Source organism: Lissotriton vulgaris, chromosome 7, assembly GCF_964263255.1.
Source record: "Lissotriton vulgaris chromosome 7, aLisVul1.2, whole genome shotgun sequence".
In the NCBI taxonomy this organism is placed as follows: domain Eukaryota; kingdom Metazoa; phylum Chordata; class Amphibia; order Caudata; family Salamandridae; genus Lissotriton; species Lissotriton vulgaris.
Genome location: NC_141695.1, coordinates 1,320,728,536 through 1,320,751,089, shown reverse-complemented (window position 1 = coordinate 1,320,751,089; position 22,554 = coordinate 1,320,728,536). Strand labels below are relative to the sequence as shown.

The 22,554-nt window shown below is 47.0% G+C and overlaps 1 long non-coding RNA gene across 1 annotated transcript in view; it reads right to left on the bottom strand.

Moving 5' to 3' along the window:
• Positions 1-22,554, bottom strand: part of LOC147703597 (uncharacterized) — a 207,868-nt gene that overhangs the window by 64,086 nt on the left and 121,228 nt on the right. The gene's annotated exons all lie outside the window — the stretch shown is intronic.

Here is a 22,554-nt window from a genome sequence, read left to right as displayed (position 1 = left end):
ATACTGACCTCACAGTTATGGTACCTCACGCTGTGAACATGCTATTGAACAAGACACAGCACCTCACTAGTGCGCGTCAGACTGTATATGTGCTAACTTTATTTGCTCCACTCATTACCTTCAAAAGATGCGCTACTTTGAATCCAGCCACATTACTACCTCTCCTTTTGGATTAAAGGGACAGTGATGTCCATGACTGCTTGTTTCGCACAGAAGAAAGAAAGGGACGGGTAGACCTGCTGATGTTCCCTTATCTGGCCCCCAAGGGGAACTATATGTCAATGCCTCTTGTTTCAAACTGCCGAACAGCACCACTACTGCAGCCTATGCGATCACCACATTACATACTGAAGTGGAGACATCATGTATCCCCTATCAGTCAGAACAAGCTGTGGAGTTGGTCGCCCACCTGAGGGCTTGTGAATTGAGTGAGGGACTGGCTGTTAACGTCTACACTGACAGTCAGTATGCATTCGGGTAGCACATAATTTTGGGCGCCTCTACAGCAGGGCCCACTAATACTCAGATTGTTATCGGCATTGACACTCCCTGACAAATTGCCTATAGTAAAATGCAGCACGCATAAAGCTGCTGTGGATGATGTTGGGAAGGGGAATGCATTCGCAGACCAGGCTGTCAAAGAGACAGCTAGATCAAAGATGAACAAAATGTTTGTGGTAGGTCCTGCTAGATGGGTTCCAGATAATGGGATGTTTGAGAACACTGTGGAAAGTGTGAGGGAAACACAGCAAGAGGTGACTGCAGACAAATTGGCAATGTGGGAGGAGAAAACAGGATGTTTAGATGAGGATGGGTGTTGGATTGATTTGTCAGGCAAGCAGAGGTGGTTGCTGCCTAATGCACATGTCCTCCCAGTGGTCACAATGGCCCATGGTCCAGCACACATTTAGCTCAAAAGATATTTGTAAGCTATTGGATCCAGTATGGCAGAACGAGAATATCCCTAACGTTGCAACACACTTAGTGAGGCACTGTATCGTTTGTTTGCAGCACAATAATGGAAATGGCACTCCTACATCTGCTGGTAATTTTCCTCCACCTTCTTTCCCTTTCAAGGTCATCCAGATAGATGTCATCAAAATGAAACAAGTGAATATTTTGAAGTAGGTACTAGTAGTGGTTTGTTCATTCAGTAAGTGGGTCGAGGCCTACCCGACTAACGAGAATACAGCCATAGCAACAGCAAAGGCACTTCTGAAGGAGTACTTCCCATGCTACGGATTGCCACGCGTGATCTGGAGTAAAAATGGGAGCCACTTCAATGCTAAGGTCATTGATTTAGTCTGTAAAGGGTTGCAGATAACACAGAAATTCCATGCACCAAATCACCCCCAATCCGCAGGCCTCGTTGAGAAGTACAATGGTACTCTCAAACTGAAGTTAGTGAAAATTCATGAAAGCACAGGACAGAAATGGCCAGATGCGTTACTCTTAGCTCTATTGTCAACAAGGGTGACAGCACACTCTAGGACCGAATTATCACCATACGAAGTGGCCTTTCGGCGCCCTGCTAATGTGTTGGGTGTCCCAAGACCCAGACATTTTTTCCAAATTTGAGTATCCTTTTTTGATTAACTATTTGTATGCCTTGTCTAAAGACCTGCGTTCTGTTCACCAACAGGTATCTGGTGCTCTACAACCATTGCCAGCGGGACCCGGACATCAGATCCAGCCTGGTGATTTCATCTTAGTGAGCCAGTTTCAGCGCACATCCAGTTTGGAGATGAGGTGGAGGGACCCCACTCAAGTGCTTTTGGCCATTCGGACTGCTGTGAAGGTGGACGGCAGGAAGCACTGGGTGCATGCTTCCCATGTCAAGAGGGTGCCCCTGCCGCTACCATATGATTCCTGGTGAAGAACAGGATCACCGAACATGATGGGGAGCTGGTCCCTTGCTTTGTTCCTTTTTCTGACGCCTGACTAAGGGTGGTGCAGACCGACAAGGAGAGTGACAAGGCCTTGGTCGAGGCGATTTCCCCTGAGATAAGGGCTGCCTGGACACTCCAGCTCCTGAAGCACAAATACCTGAGTCTCTATCCCCAACGGAATGGGAGTCCTCACCTTGGTTTGCTGATGACAAAGTGCCTGACCGCACTAGGTACAATCTCTGTGGCCCGGATGGAAGGACAGTGCGCCAGCAGGGTACACAGAAGATAGGGAGGGACTTGAGCTTAGGGTACAGGTGCTGTGCCTCTGGTGCCTGTTGTATACTAGAGTGAAGAACATTGGTGCACTGCCTAGAACACTCAACAGGATTGTTTAGTGCATTTGCCCCGGAGGGAGGTTACCCTATCCTGAAAGAAGGATTGTGTTCAGCACTGGCCACAATTGTTTTTCTGGGTTCCAATTGTGCAGCTCCACCATTGGAGAGTTAACACTTGATGAACAATAGGAGCCTGACTGTGAGGCTCTAGAAGGACACAGGGAAAGAGACAACCCCTCTGGCTGGTTGTACAGCGGCTCCAACTTCCCCAAGTACTCTTTAGCATTGTACCCCTTTGGTCTTCCCATCCCTGAGGAGGAGCAGACTTTTGCGGCTCCCCACTCAAATCCACATGGTTCTGTTTGGTCCTCCTGGTCCCCCAAGACTAAAATCGCATTTGTGGTGATAATCTTGCTTTCTCTGATTTTTGAATTTGGAATATTGTTTTTCCAAGAAGAGAAATATCCTGTGCATGCTTGGATAGGTACTACCCAACACCCCCTGAACATATCATTGGTACTCTAGCCCCTCACAAGGAAAAACATTGGAAGAGTTATCAACATAATGTTTTTATTCAGACGCAGCATCAAACACATGCTATTTATAATACGACAAACTGCTGGGAGTGTGGGTTACTGCCTTTGGCCACGCACAAGAGTGAGAAATGACTGCCTATGCCTTTGTCTTATGTTAGCAGTTGTGAGGGTTGGTTTACCTTGATCAGTTTGGTCTGCTCCTTTTCCCAACCAGACCACTTGGAGCATAAGGGCACTAGACCCTGGTCATCGATGACAATGAATGTCTACCCCCAGCTGAGCATTTCGATCGTATATTTTCAAGTTCTTCCCTTAGGGTGGTAAATAGAGGGAGGAAGACAAATAAAACGGAAGTGGACAGAGATAGATTCCTGCAGTTCAATGCATCTGACTATTAGCAGTCTTTCCAAATTCTCAATGTCACTGATGATAAAATGATTCCACCCCGGTTGTAAATGTACTGTCTTCCTTCTGTGTCCAGGGAATAGGGAATGTAGAGGTGGGGAACTGTAGCAGCAATACCACCTCCATACTGAGGATGTTTAGGAGTCCACCATTGATTCCCACGCAATGTTTATTTTGTTTGCGGAAATAGTGGTTATGTGTGGCTACCTGAGGGGTGGTCTGGGTGATGTTATCTCTCTTACCTCCTTCCCCTAGTATATGTGGCCCCTTCTGATTACCACAAGACACACGGATTGCAGCACAGGCATGTCCCAAATTCCCTGAGTCAAGAAAGTTGTCAAACCAGATGACATTGATCAGACAGACACGTCCCTTCAGCAGTTCACAGATATAATGAAGGGTTTTACACCGTTCTGGGGTCCCATATTCAATAGCCGCAACATTAGACGTAGGCAAGAGTAGTAAGGGAGTTATTAATAGCACTGCAGATATATTAACAAATATTACAGTTGAGCTCCAGACTATGAGACTTGTCTTGCTCCAAAGCAGGATGGTTTGAAATGTTATCTTAGCTGGCCAGGGTGGAGCATGTCATGTCATCGGGAGCAGCTCTTGTGTATATATACCAGACACTGTCCCGACTGTCAACTTAGCAATTCAGAAGTTACATAAACTTGCATCAGAGATACACGAGGACAATGGTTCCTGGTCACTAACAGTATGGCTCTGGGGTCTACTGACATCATGGGGTTGGAAGGTCCTACTTGGTATGATAGGTATTGTGGGTGCCATCTTTTTCTGTTGCCTCTGCATCCATTGCCTTCCAGTGTGCTGCACTTACTGGATGATTAAGCTTACCCCTAGCATTCCACAGCATGACAATAAAGTTTCTGCCATGATTGTGCAAGAAGTTCAATCCATTATGCTTATCGATAATGACCTTTTTGATCATTCAATAAAATATTATTGATGTTTACCTTTGCTTTTATTCTGCTCCGACAAATGTGTGAAAATGTACTCCTCCCTTCCCTTAGAAGTGTAAAGACCCTGCCGGATAGCAAATAAAGGCTTCTCTTTCAGGCACAACTGCTAAAAGGAGGGACTGTTAGATTTAAAATTCCCTTTCCCTTGATGCATCTGCCATGTTGTTTTAGGTTAGCAGTGTGTGGCTAAATTACAGGCGCTAATGCACAAGTTACTACTTGTGTAACAATATATCTGTAAGAAACATTAGTTAGTGATAGATTCCGTACCTTAGAATATTCCCCAGGCATCAGTCTGGATCCGGAAAGTTTTCTGCTTAGCAGTACCCCTGCGCGCCAGTAGGTGGCGTTGTGTGGGTCCGCGTCTGTCACTGGCGTCGTAAGCACCGGAATGATGTCATGGAGGCTACTTAGGCGCCACCCACACACGCTGACGTCAGTTCTGTACACGACTTTCAGTGCCGAAACACAGAGCCATGTAAGAAACTGACCTTTGGTGCATAAAACTAGGGCCCTAAAAGGGGATGACCTTAACCCTAGTAATCGGTTCACAGAACAGGGAGGATGGGTGGGGCAGTAAAGATTGTATCACTAAGTAATGTCTCTTACAGATATAGTGTTACACAAGTAGTAACTTGTGCATATGAAAGAGACACGTTAGTGATAGATTTCTTACCTTAGAATAGATACCCCAGCAATACCAACCCCGGTGGTGGGTCTGCAAACAAGAATACACCAGAAAGTCACGGAGCACAGAACGGCCAAAGAAGTAGTGCTTGGTAAACGTGTGCAGCGAGGCCCACGTTGCTGCCTGACAAATGTCCTGCAATAGAATGCCATGTCCCAAGGCAGTAGTGGCTGCAGTCACCCTGGTGGAATAGGCAAGCAGCTACACAGGAGGCTCCTTCTTGGCCAAGGAGTGACATGCTTTGATGCACAGAATGAACCACTGGGAGATAGTCCCTTTATGCACAGCCCGACCTGTTTTGGTGCCCACGTAGCCAACAAAAAGCTGATCATCTACCCGGAACTGCTGTGTACGCTAAAGATAGAATGCTAGCGCATGTTTTGGGTCCAGACGGTGGAGCCTCTCCTCTTCCCTTGAAGGATGCGGAGGCATAAAGAAGGTGGGCAAAGTGATGGTCTGGCCGATGTGGAGGGGCGTGACAACCTTTGGCAGAAAAGAAGGACGGGTCCTTAAAACCACCTTGTCCTGATGAACAGAAAGGAAAGGAGGTTTGGAAGAAAGGGCCTGAAGCTCACTCACTCTTCTGGCAGAGGTGATAGCAACCAGGAAAACCGTCTTTAGAGAAAGAAGACGTAAAGGACAGTTATGAAGAGGCTCAAAGGGAGCACACATCAGAAAAGTCAAGACAAGATTTAAGTCCCATTGAGTCATTATGAAAGGCATGGGAAGAAAAGTGTATGTAATGCCTTTGAGAAATCGGTTAACAACCGGGGACTTAAAAAGAGAAGGCTGATCAGGGAGCCTCAGGAAGGTGGAAATGGCAGAAAGATAGCCTTTGACAGTGCCCAGAGCAGAGCCCTGCTGGGCCAAAGAGAGAGGAACAAAAGAACCTCAGAAAGAGGGGCCTTTGCTGTGCACCACACCACAAATGTGTTCAATCGGCAGGCGTATACCGTTTTAGTGGTCGGACGCCTGGCTGCCAGAATGACATTACAGACTTTTGGCGGAAGGTCGAAAGCTGTCAACTGTCGCTTCTCAATCTCCACGCATGGAGGTGGAGGCTGGACAGGTTTGAGTGGAGGACCGTCCCCTGCTGCTGTGATAGAAGATCCTCCTGAAGAGGCAGACAGATAGGGGGATCGATGCTCATACTGAGTAGTTTGGGATACCATACCCTTCAAGCCCAGTTGGGAGCCACAAGAATAACTTGGGCCCTGTCGTGCCTGATCTTCTTCAACACTCTGGGCAGAAGTGTTATAGGCGGAAAAGCGTACAACAGACCGCAGCTCCACTCGAGATGAAAAGCGTCTCTGAGCGAGTGCCGCCTTGGAAAATCCAATGCGCAGAACTGATGACATTGCACGTTCTCTTCAGTGGCAAATAGATCTAACTAAGGCTCTCCCCATCGCAGAATGAGACCTTGCGCCATGTCCGAGTTCAGACGTCACTCGTGATCCACCATGCACCGGTAGCTGAGTTTGTCTGCCCTGGCGTTCAGAGAATCTGCCAGGTGTTGAACCACCAAGTTAATACCTTGATGTTCCAGCCATGTCCACAGGCGCAGAGCCTCCTGACATAGGGTCCACAACCCCACTCTGCCCTGTTTGTTGTAGTACCACATGGCGGTGGTGTTGTCCTTGAACACCCGCACTACACTTCCCCGGACAGAGGGAAGGAATGCCTTCAGTGCAAGCCGGATCGCCCACAACTCCAGAAGGTTGATAAGGAGCCGGGACTCTGCCAGAGACCAGAGGCCTGTGATCTCCACCTCTCCCATGTGGCCTCCCCATCCCAGGAGGGACGCATCCGTCACCACTGTGTGCTCCGGTTGGGGAAGGGAGAGGGATCTGCCACTGACCCAATCGCAATTTGTGAGCCACCACTGCAACTGTCGTGCTGTGCCCTCCAAGATCTGGATGTGATCGGACAGGTTGCCCTGTTGCTGTGCCCACTGGAACTTCAGGTCCCACTGCAGAGCCCGCATATGCCATCTGGCATGTGTCACCAGCAGGATGCAGGAGGCCAGAAGCCGGAGGGTCATCCTGACTGAAACCAGGGATAAAGGCTGAAAGAGCAGAATCATAGCCTGAATATCCCAGACTAGCTGCTTGGGAGGATAAACCCGAAACAGCGTCGAATCCAGAACTGCTCCGATGAAGGGGAGCTTCTGAGAGCGACTTCGGCACATTGATGGAGAACCCCAGCAAATGCAGGAGGTCGGCCATAGTCTGGAGGTGGGAGACGACTGCCTGGGGCAAGCCTGCCTTCAACAGCCAGATGTCGAGGTAGGGAAAGACTCACACCCCTGACCTGCGCAGATGAGCTGTGACCACCGCCAGAACTTTTGTGAACACCCGAGGGGCGCTGGTAAGGCCGAAAGGGAGCACTGCAAACTGAAAATGCTCCTGGCCTAACATGAACTGCAGGTAATGCGGGTGGGCCGAGAGGATGGGATATGAAAATAGGCATCCTGCAAGTCCAACTCCACCGTCCGGGACCTGAGCCAGAGTCAGCATCAGGAACTTCTCCTTCCGGAGGAAGTGATTGACGTCCCGGAGGTCCAAGATGGGGCGCAGGTCGTCCTTGTCATTCTTGGGGAGCAGAAAGTAGTGGGAATAACAACCACTCACTCCTTCCTGATCAGGAACATACTCGATGGCCCCCTTGGCCAGGAGGGCCGTGACTTCCTGACGGAGAAGAGCCAAATGATTCCCCGACACGCGATGGTACAGAGGAGCCATGGCTGGAGGGGAGGACAGAAAGGGGAGCGAGTAACCTTGGCAGATTATCTGCAGCACCCACGTGCCTGATGTGATTTCGCACCAGCAGAGGAGGTGGTGACAAACCCTGCCTCCTACCCGCGTGGAGTGCCCCCTGATGCTCAGATTAGGAGGGCTTGGAGGTGGAAGCAGCGGGTGTGCAAGGTGGACTGACCCGCCCGCTGGTTACCAGACCCGCCCCTTTGAAAGCAGCATCCGCGGCCACGCTGAGGCAGGTTCTGCGCAGGCTTTGCAGAGGAGTGCGTCTGGGCGCCTTTACCCTGGCCACGAAAGGAACAAAACCCAGGCATGGCAGGGCTCTTTGTGGAAAGACCCAAAGACTTAGCCGTGGCCCTTGAGTCTTTAAAGCGCTCCAGGGCACTGTCCACCTTGTCGCCAAAGAGGCGAGAGCTATCAAAGGGCATGTCCATGAGTGAGCGCTGAACATCAAGCGAGAACCTGGTAGACCGCAACCAGGCATGGCGCCGCAATGCCACAGTTGCGGAAATCGCCGTGCTCAAGGAATCAGCCGTGCCCAGACCACACCTGATGGCAAACTTTGCCGCATCATTGCCCTCTGCAATCGCTTGGGAAAGGACGGCCTGGACCTCTTCAGATCACTGAGGCAGGATCTCTGCTACCATATCCCATAGATAAAAGGTAATTGCTGAGCAGCGCTCGGTGTCATTGCACCACAAGCTGCATTGGCAGGCACACGGCGACCTCATCCACATCCGGTCACCGTTAAGGAGCTTGATTCTCCGACATCCAGAAGTAAGTCATCCGGTGCTTAAAGAGGCCCCCATGTTGCACCCCGTCGCAGCCGGGCCTCGCCCCCCTCCCCCTGCCTCTTTCTCCCCCCCCCTCGGGTCCTCTGAGACCACAGTAACTAACTTAGATACCTTCTTAAACCCACAGCACTCGGTATCACAGAGTGTCTATCTTTAAACAATATCGAGATTGAGACAACTAGGACAGAATAACTCGGATAAAAGAGCCAGCTTCACACTACCCTCTTTTCACTTGAGGTAAGCCAACTACAGCACCATCAATAACTACTGGTGCACATACCATTGTAATATGAACAGCGGAAGTAACTATGTCTCTTTCCCTCCTTGACAACTCAACGTAGTACCCGGCTGGGTCCTCACGTGAGTTGATTTTTCTTCCCTTCACCACAAATGGTACACCTCACTTTCACCTACGCTGTGCCCTTTTAGAACCAGGTACTTACCTTAATATCATCCCATTATTGAGTCTCTCGCATTTGCGCCAATAAACAGGGCCTAATGCTTTCAAATTTCCTACAGATATTCCCACATTAACAGTCCTGAGGAGACCCCACACCCAGCAGAGGGTCGAAACGTCGTCGACAAACTTAAAGAAATTACCACCACATAGCCAGTGTCATCATATACTCAGGCTTTTTCATCGTATAACTGAATGGTCACTTCTTGTACATATGAAAACCTCTTTGTAAAGATTACTCACTGTATAAAATCACCTATGGTTCCATGTTTCACTTGGGGATACACTTAACAAAGTAAACAGTTTTTTTAATTCTAAAAAAAGTGATTTATAACAATTTTTGTGTATATTACTTTAAAAAATTAGGTAAACAAACTGTGCAGTGTTCTCTTTGTTTCCAGACATTACTTAATCCCTTACAAATGTATTGCCTTTGTGCATGTGCATTATTTATATTGTTGCTCTATTTTTCCACTGGAGCCATTGTTTCTCTGTGTATAAAAAAAACGTATCCCACACGGCATGGGAGTAACGGCCCAATAAGCAGGTGGTATTTACCAACTGCAACCCCAAGCTGGCCGAGGAGAACAACCTCTTGTCATATTGGTCCAGCTTCTTAGAGTCCTTATCCGGCAGAGCCGTGGGAAAGGCACTCTGTGACGTTGAGGCCTGAATGACCAGGCTCTCAGGCGTGGGATGAGTGGTCAAGAAGGCAGGGTTACCAGGCGCCGGGCGATGATGCCAAGTGACATTCTTATCCACCCGTGCCCCCAAGGCCAGCGGCAACCAAGTGCCCAAGAGGACTTCGATAAGGGCCTCATTGAAAGGGAGCAGGGGTTATCACGACGTAGACGCCGTCTGTAGCACTGGAGGTTGGTCTTAAGGGCCACCGTAGGGAGGTCAAGATGGAGAGCCTCCACAGCTCGAAGCAGCACCATAGTGTAGGAAGCACCCTCTTTAATAGAAGGCGGAGGGGAGGCAAACCCCGGGTCAGAAGACACATCAAGTTCACCTGTATCTTGAAGGTTATCAACCCAATCCTGCTCAGAGTCAAAGCTATAGCAGTCCTCATCCGGCTCCGGCGTAGTAGGAGCCGGCTGCGGTGACAGGGCCAGAGCCGGGGAGGGGGCCATTGGCACCGGGAGCAGCACCGGGAGCAGAGCCGGGAGCGGCACCGGGAACAGCACCGGCCGGGGCCGAACCGGAGCCGCATCCCAATGTCGATCCCAGGTCGGAATGAAATGGTAAGAGAACTGGGGCAGGATAAACGGCACCCAAAGTGGCACCTGTGGCAGAGCCAGGGGTGGCACTGGGCAGGAGCCCAGGGCAGAGCTGGGGCCAGAGCCAGCAGTGCTGCACCTTGTGGTGCCAGAGCCGAGGGTGCTGGATCCAGTGGCTCCAGGGCCGGCGCCAGAGACTGTGCCACCGGGCCAACAGGATCTGGACACGGGACCACATAGCCCGCAGGCACGCCGGCGGGACCCCGAGGCCTAAACAGGCGGTCCATGGCATGTTTGGGAGTCATCAACGGACTTGGGTATAGCGGGTAGGCCGCGGGACTCCCAGGCTCCGGAGAAGCCACAGGGGCGGAGCCCCTCTACCTCTTGTCTGCCTCCATGGAGCGACGGGTGGACATTGAAGAGCAAACACGCTTCTTTGACTTCTTCTTATGGCGTTGCTTACCCGTATCTGAAGGTGAAGACTTAGAGTCCGAGGAGCGACGGCTCCGTTCCCGTGAACGACCCCTAGACCCAGAGCGGTGGTGAGAGGAGCGCCGGACCTCCAGCTATTTCAGGCGCTGTTCCCGCAAGTCCTTCGGGGCTTTGGCACGGCAGTCCCGACAATCAGTCATGGTCGGTCTCCAGGCAGTAGAGGCAAACATCATGGGGGTCCGCCACCGACATATTACGGTGGCACAACCCACAAGACTTAAAGCCGGGCATTCCTACGTGCACCAGGAGACAAGAGAAGGAGACAAAAGTCTCAAAAAAGTGGTAAAAAAAAATTACTGAGATACGTGCTCAATCCGGAACTGCGCTTTCGGCGCGGAAAAAGAAAGAACTGACATCAGCGTGCATGGGTGGCGCCTAAGTAGCCTCCATGACGTCATTCCGGCGCTTGCGATGCCAGTGACAGACGCGGAGCCGCACAACGCCACCTACTGGCGCGCAGGGGTACTGCTAACCAAAAAACTCAGCAGAAAATTGCATTTCGTTATATTTTCTGTTCATGTTTAAGGTTTCATCTCAACTTACTAACAGAACAGCCACTTTATTCTGTATTCCATTGTATGCACAAAGCTCTGCTCCCACGTTAGGAGCCATTAAGATTCGGCACAGCGGCCTTGTGCCCCTGATAACACGTCCATCTGGCAGGTACTAGTTCATCCCTCTGTACCTCCTTTGTTCGTGCCCAGCTACAGCCGGTACTTTTCCACCAGAGGCGTGGCTTAATCTCCCGAAAGGTTTATCATCTATTAGCAAATGTTAGGAAGTCAGTCCTCTTGGCGTACTCCTTTGGGTGAAGTCTGACAGGGCTCTTCTGCAGAGAATATATCAATAAATAACTTAAGTTTGCCTTCTCTACTGTCTGATTGACTACTCATTTGGGAAGTCATAGTAGGTGGTCATTAGTACCCTCGTGGCCCTAGCGGGTCGCGTCCTTCAACCTAGGCTTGTTGGAGGAAATTAAAGTTTTGCTTATTCGCCTGCACAAAGGAAACTCTGCCAGGTTGCGATAGGGCTTGCAAGGTCACTTTACAGACCCAATCTCTGTTACTAAGAGTGTTTGCCAAGGTTGCCTTTTGGCCCAAACACTTTTCTCACTGTTCATTATTAGAGTGGTACAATTTCTTATTGTGAAACCAGCAGATGGTCCAACTTTAGGCAGGGAAAATGTAGTCACTCTTCTTTTTGCAGATGATACCCTGCTAGGATCCAAAACACCTGGAGGGCTACAACAGTTGCTAGTTATGGTCCAAGAATTCTGCGATACTAAAGGCCTAATAATCAATACAACAAAAACCAAATTCATGGCCCTGAACCCTCACAAGTCCTTTCGGGCTGTCCTAAGCTTGGAAGTATTCAGCTTGAAAGTGTCAGTGCTTTTGATTATTTAGGATTAAAGATAGCAGACAACCTGTTTTGGAAATCCCACATTAACAAGATGGTTCTGAAGCATAACCAGCTTTCTGGGTATCTAAGGAGAGGACATTGATTGTCTCATAGTAAACTGATTGGTCCTGCACTCCAGGTATACAATGCCAAAGTGATAATCTCTGTCAGTAAGTAAGTTAGTAAGACTCTTTATTGCATGATTAATACAAACCTTTGCAATCAACTACATATTAAATCATGTGTGCAAACTGCGTAAAACAATACTTTTTGTAACAGAAAGATTAATTAAAATTCATTTTGAAATTACAATGTATCCATAAAATTACAAGAAGAATATAAAAACTGGAATACAGTATAATCAACCAGGTGCAATGGGTGTCCAGAGTAAAGTGCAAAGTTTCAGATTTAGGGACCATTCTACTGAAGAGTTCCTGGGGCAGTCCATATCTGTATAAAATTAGCTTTAAGTGTCATGACTGAACTAGCATGGAAGTCTAGAGATGGACATCCAAAGTGCATGTTTGCTAGTTACATTTGACAGTTTTTATGACACAATTAATGATCTCCAGGTAAAAAGCTGTTTAAAATCCCAAGAAATAGTAGTTGTAACAGTAAAAACCCCAGTAGATCTCTTTTAAGGAAGATTCCAGCGAGTAACTCAGAGATCGATGAGCTTGGATTGAGGACCAATTTATTAGAGTACTGCTGGGGCTAGCTCTGTGACGTATGGTGCAGAACTATGGGGCCTGGATCCTGTGGAGAAGCTTAGATTCCTAGATTTTAAGTACTTAAGAGGCTTAGGGATGCTACCCCAGAGCACTCTCCTTCTTCCCCTCATGTTAGGCTTGGGCAGAAACTCCCTTACCTCCAAAGTAAGATTACACCCTTTGTTATTTTGGCTTAGGCCCGTATGCTCGTGCTTTGGAGGATGTAAAATGCAGCGATACTGCAAATAAAATCAGCGGGCTGAGAGGGGTGAAGATTCTGCTTATAGCTATTGGTATGAGTGAGGCATGAGAAGTCCACAATTCCACGTTGCTCCCCCGGAAATGTGACATGAAGAACGCCTATTGGGGGTGGGTGCTTCAGGAGGAATTGAACAGGGCTCAGGGGAAGCGTACTCTAGATTTTTGGCTCAAAAACTAAATCGTTCCCTGGAAGGTTATATTGATTTTTATAGAACACCTGGGGGATAGGAAACTACATGCTCAGTTCAGGTTTGGTACCCTGCCCCTGAATGTTTTTACTAACAATTGGAATTGCTGGAATGAAGCTATCCTTATTTGCCCGGGTTGTAAAAACCATCAAGAAACCCAACCCCATGTATTGTTCGCCTGTCCGTTATATACAACGCCAAGGAAAAATTAGCTTACTCCAATTTGCAAGATAATAGGAACAGATAACTATCCGATTGCACTGAAGATCTTGAAGTCAGATGTTAGGCCACTATTTGCTTGTGCAGTGGCAAACATTTTGGGTCAAATGTGGGTTTTAGGGGTAGGGACCAAAGGACAATTAACAAGTGAAGTTTTAACTAAACTTTCTAGGCCATAGTACTGTTGAAAATTCTTTGGAGATGGCGCCCTCTTGGGGGTGATAATGTAGTATTTTGCACATTGGTACTTTGATGTTACTATTACGGATCCATTACTGTTTTACTGCATTTGATTAATTTTATGTTTGATACATTCTCATTATGGTCCAGCTGTTTTTAAAGTATTTAAAGTATTTATTATTTCTGTTTTTTATAGTTTATACTGAACGTTACTGGAACAAAGGAAACTATTTGGATAAGTATTGACTTTTTAATTGCATTATCGATTACACTCAACTAAATATTTTATTTTATGATTATGTATTTTATGTAATGAAATTAACCTAGTATACCTACCATCCATCTTGGCTGGTGTTACAAGGTCGATGTATAAAACTTCATGGACAGCACGACTGCTAAGAGACAATCTATCAATGGCAGGATCCTTTTCACCACTGTTGCACTTTTATATGTATTAAATAGGACTGGCTTACTATTCACTTTATTGTACCATTTTAATATAATGTACTCTAAGTGAACATTTATGACTTTAAGTCGAAATAAAGTAATACTACTACTACTGTCTGTTTACGCTTAAGTGTTGACGAAGTTGAAGCTTTGCTTTCCATATTCAACAAAATTGTATAAATATATGTGAAGAGGTAAATAAAAAACAGAAATGTACATAAGTATGCCAAACCAGTGTAGTAGCGAAGGAAATACACAGGTGCAGCAGCTAAAACCAGCAATGGGAGTATTCCAAAGCCGAAGCCACAGCCTTTCCAGACACAAACTCCACCTCCCTGACAGGAATCCAAAGACAGAGCTGAAGGAAGCCTCAGTGAAAGAGAGTCAGCGAATTCCAAATTCAGCTAGCACCACCAATTACTTTCAAAAAGCTCCCCACTACAAACAGGTAAGAGTTCAAGTTTACAGGACACAAATTTTCCTGTTAAAATTGGCATAAAAACCTTGTTGTTAGGACGGTGTGCCAGAGTTCAGCGGTGAGCCGCCTTTTTAAATTGCACGCTTGCGCGCCAAAATGCAAAGGAAATTTAAGGTCATGAATTCACTTGTGGTGTTTATCAAGCATAAAATGGCATGCCCTACAAAGTTTATTGGTAATATACCTCGCGGACAACAACAATAGTCAAGGTGCCACACAACTGTAGGGGAGTAAAGAGCTGATACTTTATGCAGCAATGCTGGATCCCAATGTCACAGGGCACACTCAAAGCCTGAATAGAGATGCCAAGAAACAAAGTGCACCGCACGGGGGACAATTTCCCAAAATGTATTTTGTAGGTTATTAGGCACAACAAAGGAAACCAAGGTGCCTATATCCAGAATGAATCCACGGACTAAACATGGGGAAGGAACTGTTTCCAATAAATGTTCAATTCATTTAGAAAGGGGGTGAAATAAACTATAGAGCACAGCTGAGGTGCACACAAGTACCAGAAAACTGGTGGTGTGGCACAGTAGATTTACAGATGGCTCAAATGTACATACCAACTTCTAATATCAGAGCACTTGACTGGACTCCACTTGAGTCCAACAAAGGGATGTGGGATAAAGCCATGCTATTACATGAATTGGACAGTTAACAGTTATTGCCCATCTGGAGAGTGAGTCCAGAAAATAAAAGGCAGAAATTGAAAAAGTCAAAGACCATTCAACATCAATGATATGCCCCTTGATCTTCTGTAAAATAAATCCTGATTAAGTAATAAACATGTAACCTGTTGCTCTGTAATCTTTCAATTCTCTGTTGGGGTGGCAGTGTCATAGTCATACCACAAATGGAATGTCATTCGATATTGTGAACATCTACTTGCTTACTTGCCCATGCAATTTACAGTATATTGGGATGACAACCCGCCCAATAAAAACCCGCATCATTGAACATCGCAGCAATTTCCGCTGTAAAAAAACCCATACTAAAATGTGTAAACATTATGTGGAATCCAACCATAATGCAGACTCTTTGAAGTGGGTGATATTGGAATCCAGTCCTAACTGCCCCAAAAATGCACTCTTCCGGAAGGAACAAAGATGGGTCCACCGCCTATCCTCTGATAGCCGTGGACTGAATGAGGATATCCCCTGGCACTCGCTTTAAAACAAGCCACTGGCCATCTGTTGATCTGCTCATAATTCCTCAGCTACACCATTGCACATACATTGGTTTGTTCAACATTCTGGGCTCTTACACAAGATCCCTTGCCCCTTGCATCATGGCCGACATAGTTACTTAATTCATCACGTGACCCGTCTAAGGGGTGGCCACGGGTCCAGCCCTTTATTGCCGGCTCCTCTAAGTAATAAACGCCACTGAGCGGTTTTAAATCAGCAATTTAACATTCTTTGACTTTTCTCCCCTTTTTTGACTACATGGTCGCGTTCCATTTTTATTTCAGCAAACTCTGTCTGTCAGCCCGGGATCAACCCTTTATTTCCGGCTCCTCTAAGTAATATACGCCACTGAGCGGTTTTAACTTAGCAATTTAACAATCCTTGACTTCTCGTTTTTTGTTGACTACATGGTCGCGTTCCATTTTTACTTCAGCAAACCCTGTCTGTTAGCCACTACGGTCCCAGTTATTGTACCGTTTGCACACTACATCATGGCCACCTTAGACACCAACCACATCACGTGACATGCACGGAAGGGCGGAAACGGTCACGATCTCTGGTTGCCGGTTTCCTTAAATAACAATTGCCACCATACCCACCCATCTATCCGAGCTCGGCGGAGATGGGTAGGTGCTTCCACACGGACACGGGCAGATTGAGATAAGATAGGATACCCAAACGATCCACTGGGTGTCTTAGTCATCCGTGCCCTTTTCTAACCTAACTGCTTAAGAAGCCACCTCAAAGATAATACTCGTGTTCCCCCTGTAGCTACACCTGAAGGTTCAACCCCGATGTACTGACCCGCCGACCACTCATGTGGCTCTTAGTCCCTGACCATTAGGTGAGTTAGGAACTTGTTAATTTCTGCACCCCTGTTTGACAAACCACATTGAGGTATGGACGGTGTCACATATACAATCATCGTTTGAGTTGCCACATTATGACATAGATGGTGTGATCTATATATCTGCTGTTTTTAAATCACTGATTTTTAATCATCACCTTGTTTCACATTCATAGTGTCAGTGTGTGAGCCTTACACTGCACGCTGTAACCACTCAGGCATGCGCAGGCTATGCACATTGGCCAACACTACCACCAGCATGCCCCACCATGCTCATGCCCTGGCGTCGACCTTCCATGCTGTTTAAGAGAAATAATACTACTAATGTTTATCTCTTTTTTCCCCTCTTTGTATAGGCATAGGATTTTCCACAGAGGTAAATTTGACCCACACTACACACATGACACTAGCATGTTGTTTAGTTCATTCACTTTTATAAGGTCCTGATGAATCGCAGGTGAATATACCCCAGTGCGAGAAACATGTAGACCAATTGTTCTGCTAGTCTCTTCTAGGGTCACTCTACCTAACGGATTGACACCTAGCGAGCTATCTTCACGGTTTTAATTGCAGTAGGGGGACCTCCAGAATAAAGTGGTTTCCGGCACCCCCTGCTACATTTTAATCACTTCACCAGGCAACTAGCTATCCCGCCCACACACCCGCACTTCACCATAAGGCAGTTGGATACAAAAGATCTCCGCCAAAGAGCCCCTCTTTGAGATGAGCCCGTCGGGGATTGCACCGCCTCCCCGACGAGGAGCAACCGCCAATGATGAAGCATGACACCCTTCTGGGTGTGTGAGGCAAATACATCCAACAAAATGGATGCCCAAAGGTGTAATATCCACACCTTCGGTCACGCCAGCTTTACCTAACTTCCCCCTTTCTTTAGGAACAGTTCAGCAACCCCTTTGTTCAATTACTTGTACTTGATACGGGCACATGCTGTTACTGGACCTTCCACCCCTTTGAGTGGTGATTAGTGTCCGTTGATCGATAGATCACTCTCCCTCCTTTTTGATAAATACTTTTGCACGGCGCAAGCCGTGGGAGTCTACATCCGGTGGGTTAGTTTTGACAGATCCCCCATCCTAGTGACCCAATACCAATTTGGTGGGTCAGCCACGATTCAGACCCGCATTTGGGCTTTGAACTTCTTTCCCCCACATTCTTTTTTAAGGCTCTCTTGCACCTGGAGCACGTTCCCTGACTATTCCACAATGGAGGGTCAGGGCCTGAGCTTCGGTGAAGAGGATGCAGCAGCTATTATGAGAACACCATCGCTTTTTGGCATTGACGTAGAACCGGCCTCGGGTAGTAATACAGCCGAGTGGCAATCCTTATCAGATCTTAAACGAGAGTGGATAAGAATAACAATACATGGGACTATGATGGCTGAATATTTTAAAGCCAAAATTGCTCCCAACGGCTTGATTGTTAAGAATTTTCCCAGAATTTTTTGGGAAGACGGACAATTTAAGATCAAATGGTCACAGGTCTCATGGAAGTGCACCCATGACCTCCTCATCCTCATTGTAAACACGGCAAAATGATTAGCAGATGCGCTTCTAGTCCGCATTCAAGCAGCCGAGGCTGCCTTGAAGACTGCGGCTCCCAACCCAGGCTTTAAAACTAAATTGGCTGAGTTAAACAAGGAAATGGCGGAACATAAAGAGTACCTCATGAACCAAAAAGTAGCTAAATTGCAAAAAGATATCAAAAGATTTTCAAAGGAAAAAGTTTACCCTTATTTAAAGGATGACTATGTCCCCCCTGGAACAAATTATAACTCAGACTCAAACGATACTTCTTCAAGAAGAGGGTCGAATAGTGGCTCTGACAGTAGTGGGAGCAATGACTTCCCTTTGATACCACCAAGGCCCAAAAGGGGAAGAGGCCGTGGTCAATACAACTTCCAAAATTTCCCTTTTCAAGGGCAACAGATGGGCCCCCCCTTCTGGCAATTTCCACAATTCCCCCATTTCCAACCACCATTGACTCCACAATATCCTCCGTTCTATGCCCCCCAAAACCCTACACACACCCCTTTTTTAGGCAGAGGCTGGGGCAGAGGGTGAGGGCGAAAAAGAGGGAATGCGCCAGAAAAGAGAGTACAATGGGAGGATACACGCCCCCAAGGGATGGACACGAGGAGCACAAACCGATCAGGACCAAAATAAGTCTAGTGGTCAACTTGTCAGATCGTCGCCTCACTGAGGGAGAGGAACAAGCCCTCCAAAGAGGGTTGGGCTTTGTCCCTACCCCGAGGATTGACCTGTTCCAACAAACTAGAGAAATTCAATCATTTTTCAGGAAAATAAGACTTAATGCCTTCTTTGAAGGCAAGCACTGCGAACCAACTGAAGACTCTGGTTTACATAACCCTTCAACCTTCACACCCCACAATGGAATGGTTCCAAACGAAGTCTTGACATTTGAACAAGCTGTACTGAAAGAAAGAAATAAACTAGACCATCAGACACAACATTCTAACATTTCCCGGAATGAGATGATGGTTTTGAAATCGCTGGCAGAAGACCCTTTAATCACTATCAAGCAGGCTGGCAAGGGTGAGGCCACAGTTCTGTTGAACACTGTGGATTATGATCTGGAATGCACCAGACAACTCAATGATCGTCGGTACTACACACCCATCCCCAGTGACCCGACCAGATGCTTACAGAACTTAATTACAGGTTTGGTGGTGAGTGCAGAGAGCGAAGAATGGATCACTAAAAAAGAGGCAGAGTTTCTAACGAAAAAGGACCCTCGGGTACCATATTTCTATATTTTGCCCAAGATCCATAAAGGAACCAGACCAGTACCAGGGAGGCCGATCGTGTCAGGGATCGACTCCGTCCTGGAGCCACTTTCACAATTTTGTGACCACTTTCTGCAACCACTTGTGAAATGTATCCCCTCATATATTCAAGACACAACAGATGTCTTACGCATCCTGAGTACCATCCAGGACACAGTACAGATTGATCTTTTGATTACTCTAGATGTGGAGGCCCTCTATACGAACATTCCCCAGAGGGCCACCCTAGAAGTAATAGAGGAAAGATTGGGCCTAGAAACCTGGAACTCGAATACGCCACAAACCTTCGTCATGGAGTGCGCCACCCTAGCACTCACCGAGAATTACTTCGAGTACAAAGGACAATACTATCACCAGACCCAAGGGACATCGATGGGCAGTACCTTTGCTCCTTCGGTGGCATGTCTGTATATGGCTGAATTCGAAGACAAGCATATACACCATCAGTCGAATCCCTTCCGAGACAACATTAAAATGTGGAGACGTTTCATAGATGACGTCCTAATTTTTTGGACAGGCCCATTGACATCACATGAGGCTTTCTTTGAATGGGTTAACACCCTTAACCCTTTCTTACATTTCACCATGTCTTCTTCATCAAAGGAAATTGCCTTTCTTGACCTGACAATCAAACTAGAAGAGGGGACCCTCACCACCACAATGTACAGAAAACCTACAGACCGTAATAGTCTACTCCATTATAAGAGTCATCATCCCAAGGCCCTACGTTCAAACCTTCCATTCGGACAATTTCTCCGAATATGACGCAATTGTAGCGACGTGGCCGACTATAAGAAGGAATCTACTATCCTTTCTAGGAACCTACTTGACAGAGGCTATCTAAAAAGTGATGTCTCTAAAGCCAGAAAACGGGCAAGGAACAATAACCGAGAAGCTCTATTAGAGAGGCAGGAGAGGACACCGGTCGAAAACCAACCGATCACGTGTGTCACCACCTTCACCCCCCTGTCCAACAAAATCAAAAATACCATTAAACGCCACTGGGGAATCCTCAACACAGGTGATCTGGACCTGGAACAACCAAGGTTCGCCTTTAAGAGATCACAGAACCTGAAAGATATCCTGATCAGCACCAGACCTAAAAGAGCAAGGAAAGAGACTCAACAAACCCTTTGGCATCTACCCCCCGTTATGGGCCATTACCCATGTGGTTCCTGTGGGGTGTGTAGATACACCATGACAGTCAAAACTATAAAACTCTCCGAGACCTTCAATTGGGAACTCAGGCACCATACCAATTGCAATACGACACATTGCATCTACTTGCTTACTTGCCCATGCAATTTACAGTATATTGGGATGACAACCCGCCCAATAAAAACCCGCATCATTGAACATCGCAGCAATTTCCGCTGTAAAAAAACCCATACTAAAATGTGTAAACATTATGTGGACTCCAACCATAATGCAGACTCTTTGAAGTGGGTGATATTGGAATCCAGTCCTACCTGCCCCAAAAATGCACTCTTCCGGAAGGAACAAAGATGGGTCCACCGCCTATCCTCTGATAGCCGTGGACTGAATGAGGATATCCCCTGGCACTCGCTTTACAACAAGCCACTGGCCATCTGTTGATCTGCTCATAATTCCTCAGCTACACCATTGCACATACATTGGTTTGTTCAACATTCTGGGCTCTTACACAAGATCCCTTGCCCCTTGCATCATGGCCGACATAGTTACTTAATTCATCACGTGACCCGTCTAAGGGGTGGCCACGGGTCCAACCCTTTATTGCCGGCTCCTCTAAGTAATAAACGCCACTGAGCGGTTTTAACTCAGCAACTTAACATTCTTTGACTTTTCTCCCCTTTTTTGACTACATAGTCGCGTTCCATTTTTATTTCAGCAAACTCTGTCTGTCAGCCCGGGATCAACCCTTTATTTCCGGCTCCTCTAAGTAATATACGCCACTGAGCGGTTTTAACTTAGCAATTTAACAATCCTTGACTTCTCGTTTTTTGTTGACTACATGGTCGCGTTCCATTTTTACTTCAGCAAACCCTGTCTGTTAGCCACTACGGTCCCAGTTATTGTACCGTTTGCACACTACATCATGGCCGCCTTAGACACCAACCACATCACGTGACATGCACGGAAGAGCGGAAACGGTCACGATCTCTGGTTGCCGGTTTCCTTAAATAACAATTGCCGCCATACCCACCCATCTATCCGAGCTCGGCGGAGATGGGTAGGTGCTTCCACACGGACACGGGCAGATTAAGGTAAGATAGGATACCCAAACGATCCACTGGGTGTCTTAGTCATCCGTGCCCTTTTCTAACCTAACTGCTTAAGAAGCCACCTCGCGGATAATACTTGTGTTCCCCCTGTAGCTACACCTGAAGGTTCAACCCCGATGTACTGACCCCCCGACCACTCATGTGGCTCTTAGTCCCTGACCATTAGGTGAGTTAGGAACTTGTTAATTTCTGCACCCCTGTTTGACAAACCACATTGAGGTATGGACGGTGTCACATATACAATCATCGTTTGAGTTGCCACATTATGACATAGATGGTGTGATCTATATATCTGCTGTTTTTAAATCACTGATTTTTAATCATCACCTTGTTTCACATTCATAGTGTCAGTGTGTGAGCCTTACACTTCACGCTGTAACCACTCAGGCATGCGCAGGCTATGCACATTGGCCAACACTACCACCAGCATGCCCCACCATGCTCATGCCCTGGCGTCGACCTTCCATGCTGTTTAAGAGAAATAATACTACTAAAGTTTATCTCTTTTTTCCCCTCTTTGTATAGGCATAGGATTTTCCACAGAGGTAAATTTGACCCACACTACACACATGACACTAGCATGTTGTTTAGTTCATTCACTTTTATAAGGTCCTGATGAATCGCAGGTGAATATACCCCAGTGCGAGAAACATGTCGACTAATTGTTCTGCTAGTCTCTTCTAGGGTCACTCTATCTAACGGATTGACACCTAGCGAGCTATCTTCACGGTTTTAATTGCAGTAGGGGGACCTCCAGAATAAAGTGGTTTCCGGCACCCCCTGCTACATTTTAATCACTTCACCAGGCAACTAGCTATCCCGCCCACACACCCACACTTCACCATAAGGCAGTTGGATACAAAAGATCTCCGCCAAAGAGCCCCTCTTTGAGGTGAGCCCGTCGGGGATTGCACCGCCTCCCCGACGAGGAGCAACAGCCAATGATGAAGCATGACACCCTTCTGGGTGTGTGAGGCAAATACATCCAAC